Source organism: Manis javanica, chromosome 8 (genome assembly GCF_040802235.1).
Source record: "Manis javanica isolate MJ-LG chromosome 8, MJ_LKY, whole genome shotgun sequence".
Taxonomy (NCBI): Eukaryota; Metazoa; Chordata; class Mammalia; order Pholidota; family Manidae; genus Manis; species Manis javanica.
This window is the reverse complement of record NC_133163.1, coordinates 1554109-1558848: the sequence shown is the minus strand read 5'-3', so window position 1 is coordinate 1558848 and position 4740 is coordinate 1554109. Positions and strand designations below refer to the sequence as shown.

General features: G+C 64.3%; 1 long non-coding RNA gene across 1 annotated transcript; it reads right to left on the bottom strand.

Annotated features, from left to right (window-relative positions):
* Positions 1-1193: 1193 nt before the first annotated feature.
* Positions 1194-3043, bottom strand: LOC118967105 (uncharacterized). Its single transcript, XR_005053922.2, has 5 exons — positions 2687-3043; positions 2533-2580; positions 1770-2333; positions 1574-1614; positions 1194-1250 (listed from the first exon to the last, which is right to left on the bottom strand). It is a non-coding gene; the product is annotated as an uncharacterized lncRNA (long non-coding RNA).
* Between the last annotated feature and the right edge of the window lie 1697 nt (positions 3044-4740).

Here is a 4740-nt window from a genome sequence, read left to right as displayed (position 1 = left end):
CCATGATCCCATTCACAGACACTTCTGCAGCACACGCTTCTTCCCCAAAATAAACTGCGAGGCCGAGCTTGGCACTGCATCTAAGAAACCCAGTCCGGTGGCCAAGATCACCAGCGAGGAATTCCCCGCCGGGTTTCCATCTAAGAACACCAGGGGATCCGACTCATTGGCCTGAATGTCCCACCCCCTTCCCTGACCGCTTCTTTGCTCCAAGCCCCCTTCCCTTCTACCCTGCCTCTCCAGAGGGAAGAGGATACCCACCCTCCCAGGCGGCAGCTTCAAGGGCAAGGGCAGGTGGGTGAGGAAAGCGCTGCCAGGTGCAGACGTGGGGCTTTGGGAATGGGGGTCCTGGGCACCTCCCCACCCAAAGCCCTAACACCCCCCGGGACTCCATCTAGGGCATCCCAGCTCCCCACTCTGGCCGCGTTCCCAGAACCGGGCCTGCAGGTTTGGCCATTTCTCTCCGCCTTAGCTGCGGGACCCTTCAAGATGCCTTGGCCCCACTGCACATGAAACAGCAGAGCTGCTCTCCGCCTGTGCCACACTGAGTAACCTGTGCGGAACAGAGCAGACCACTCAGCTGGACCTGCCCTGGCGGCTGAGGTCCTGTGAGCCCCTGGTCACACCTTCCCCAGCCAATCAGGACATCCCCTCGTGATGTGTTTCTGTTGAGAGACCCGCGTTAGGCTGCGCGGCTGATTCTGGGCCTGAGCTCAGCCTCTCCTTCACGCCTGCAGGAAGCGCCTCTAGCACGGGTGTCCCTGTGGGGGGCGTGCTGCACTCCACACGCTGCCCAGCACTTCAGCGCTATGCTTGGGGCACTGCAACAGCAAAATTGCCAACAGAAAGGACGAAAACGTGGAAAACACAGCGCTCACCAGGCCGGGAGGACTCTTGTTCAGAGCAGAGGCCAGGGACGGGCGTGTCGGGGCCTCGAAATCCCTGCCGCTCTGCAAATGACCATGAAATCGACTGCTGGTTTTAGGGTCACAAATACATTTTCGTGAAGCAAGTTCAGAGATTTGAAATCTGTGAAAGTGAGAAAGCCTGTGAGTATATGTGATACTCAAATGAAGAAGGTGCAGTCTGACCCCAGCCTCTGACTGCCCACCTGCTGCCACCATCCCTCTGAGAAGCTGCCTGCACCCACCTCCACCCCCGCCGGCCAGGGATGGTCCCTGGCTGCTGCATACCTCCCACAACAGACACGAACACACAGGCTGGCACTCAGGCACTCTCTGGAAATTGAACTGAGAAACACACGTGAGGGGTACAGGGGCCCGAGCAGGCAATGCTGCCAGGTACCGAGCACAGGCACGGAGGGAGGGGCACTGGCAGGAACAGGGCCCGGGGCCAGGCCTGCAGCTACCTCCCGCCACAGCCCACCTGTCTGTAAATGGCCAGAGGGGTGGAGTTCTTATCAACAAACACGGAGGCAGGACAGCTGCCCACAGAACCACTGCTCAGTGGCAGGGCTGGTGCCCACTCTGACTCGCCAGGCAGAGTTTGTCCCGGGGTGGTTGAGTGGGGGAGGGGGGGTGGATGGTGGACGGATGGGTGGGCATGCTCTCACCGACTTCATTCTGTAGCTGTGTCAGAGATCATCTCAGGGCACTTCAGTAGGATTCAAAAGGGAAAGTGTTTCAAAATGAAACAGATAAAAAGCATTTTAGGTGCTGAACTGACAAAGGAAGGCATCCCAAGGCCATGCTGCTGGGGGTCCCTGGAGGGTCCCAGGCAGCCTCCCTTGCCCACCAGTGCCCGCCTACCCACACCACTCCTCTGGCTTTTGCCTCCACAGCACAGGTCAGGCTGGACAGGCTGGTCTCTGAGAAGGGCTCTTGCCTGCCCTCCAGCCCCCAGCAGGGCTCGCGTTGGCGGCACCCGAAGCCTGCTGTTTCTGCTCATCCCGTCTCCCAGCATCACTGTGGAGAGCCCTCCGCAGGTCCAGGGCAGCAGGGCCGGCTCGCCTGGGGCTGACCTGCTGTGGGTCAGTCTCAGGGGGCACGTGAGTGCCCGCTACCATGCTGCAGGCAGCTGGGTGGGCCACGTGTTGCAGCTCCAGCGTGTTCCTGGTCCTTGGGGACCTGGGTGTCCAGCGCTGGGGGCAGGTATGTGCACACCCCCAGTTCTGACAACAACCCCAGGCCCCCAATGGGAGCTGGCGGGCGGGCAGTGGCTTCCAGAAAGAACCTCCACAAGTCCAATGGGGCCCAGCAAGATGGGCAGAAGCTGCAGGAAGAGCCACTATGGCCCCACTTGGGGACAGGAGACCAGCTCAGAATGGGGCCAAATGGGAGTCCTAGGGGTGCAGAGGGTCAGCAGTAGAGCCTCTAAAAGAAATGAGGGCAAGGGGGTTGTAATCTCAGAAATCAGTGGTGGCAGGATGAGCCCCACGAAGCTGAGGCCCGGACCAGGCCTCAGGGAAAGCCCCTCTGAGACCAGGTGCACAGCCACAGCCTGCCGCACCGCTGACCCCGGCCACCCACCGCACATGGACACCCGCACACAGACACATACACTCACACACACCTGCCCGAGGCTCCCTGCCGTCCTCACCCTGCTCCGGCCCACAGTCACCTGCGGAGAACAGACCCAGCCCTTGGGGTCCCGCAGACACGGCCCCTCCCCGTGCCAGGGCAGCCAGGCCGCACGGGCCTGGCTGGGCCCCCATCCCCGGGCAGACCTGTCCTGGCATCACACAGGGTAGGAGACCCGCTGGCCTTGCCCCAGCCTCTCTCCCGTGCATCCAGGCAGGGGTCCTCACACCCAAGAGTGCTGCACAGGGGCTGGCAAGGTGACTGAGATCCACATGCCCAGCCCATGCCAGGCCTCCCACTCCTGTCCCTGGGTGAGGCTCAGGGTCCTGCGCACTCCCCAGACCCAGGTGGGTGACAGATGCAGTGGGGGCACAGAGGCATGCTCTCCCAGCTGGGCCATGCTCACCAACCCAGGACCAAGGCTAGAAAGTCACTCCCCACCTTCCCCTCCAATTCCTCCACCCACTGGATCAACAAACACACCCACTGATCACAGCTGGCTGCAGCCAGGCGCCTGCTCAGGAAAGTGATGAATCAGCTGGCTGGGCCTCCCGCCCCCAGGTACTGCCAGGATCCAGCTCAGGGGGGCAGGAAGGCTTCCAGGAGGCGGTGCCAACTGCACTGAGGGGCAGGGAGAGGTGGGGAAGGGCTGGCCCACCCCCGGCAGAGGCCCACGCCCATGCAGGGACTTGGCGCATTACAGCGGAGTCCTGGTGCAGGCGCCGCGCATTCACGTGTCCCCATGCTGGAGGGTGTCCAGGAGTCAGGAAGCACCCTCCTTGGCTTGCTCTCCTGGGCATACCCGGCACTCAGGAGCCCTCTGGGGCCCCGCAGGCACTGGCCTGTGACCAGAAACCGCTCCTGCACTGGGGCTGAGCCAAGGAGACTTCCACAGGCTGGGGCTGCTGGGCTGTGGAGGGGCCACCTGTGCCAGGAATGGGCACTTACAGGCCAGGAGCTCCAGGCCTTATCCCTACCCAGCGGAGGGCCAGGCCCAGGGCATGAGCTGCAGCATGGGAAGTCGCCTGGGCCCAGCCTGAGGTATCTGTGTCCAGCACCCTGCCCTCTGCCCCACAACCCTCCATGAGGAGCCCATGCACGGCCCTGCCTGCCCACAGTCCACACGCGGCGGGCCTCCGGGGATTTGCCAGACCATGGTGACATTCACCCATGTTTTCCCAGCAGCCTGGTTACAAGTGCTAGAGGTTCTTACAGTTACCCCTTACAGAAGGGGAGACTGAGGCTCAGCAGTTCACGGCCTGTTGGAGTCAGGGTCGCACACTGAGCGTGCTGGAGCAGGGCCCCTCGGGGCGGGAGCTGTGAAGCCCCCATCAGGCTGCACCTGCCTGCCTCTGCTGGCCCCCTCCTGCACCCAGGGCCTCCTCAGCCTGGGGCCTGGGGCAGTGGGCTCTCTGGGAGCTCTGACTGCACAGAGGATGTCTGAAGGGACTCCCAGACCCAGGCGCCTGGCACTCCCCAGCCAGCCAGCCAGCCAGGCATCATGAGCCTTAGGGGGTCATGGGCAGGCCCTTGCTGGGTAATGTGAGGGTCATGGGCAGGCCCCCCGCCTAGCAGGACTGAGGAGGCAGGACAGGAAGATGGGGTGCAGCATAGCATCCTGGCTGCTGGGGACAGGGGCAGCTTCCTCAGGCCAGAGACCACCCCGACCTCACTGCTGGGAGGAGGCTGGTCCGCCTGGCTGATGGGGACTCTCTCCATCCTGGAGGGCCAGAAGCGCAGTCACCCAGAAGGGGACCATCCTGCTGGCCCAAGCACGCCTCCCGCTGGTGGAGGAGGGGGGTGGGGAAGGGAGATGAGCGACGCCTGGGAGGAGTCCCACCTGCCCACTGTCCGGGGGCCTCTACAGGTGAGCGGGGCAGAGGGCCAGCTGCCGTCGGGGTGGACCTGCAGGAGGGCCGGGGGTGGGCAGGGCGGGGAGCAGGGGCGACAGGAAGGGCCCGACAGTGAGCTCAGAGGTGGGCGGGCATCTTCCAGGGGTTCCCAGGCCCCGCTCCATGCGCCCCGCCCCCACCGCTCCCCCAGCCCCCCAGCCCCCGGAGCAAAGCCGCGGGGCACAGTGCCCAGGTTGGGGGAGCCTCACTGGAGCCCGGCGGGCCGGGCAGGTGGGCGGGGCCTCCCCAGCCAACCCCCCCCCCCCCCCCCCCGACCCCCCCCCGGCCCGCGCCCGCTCCCCACGTGG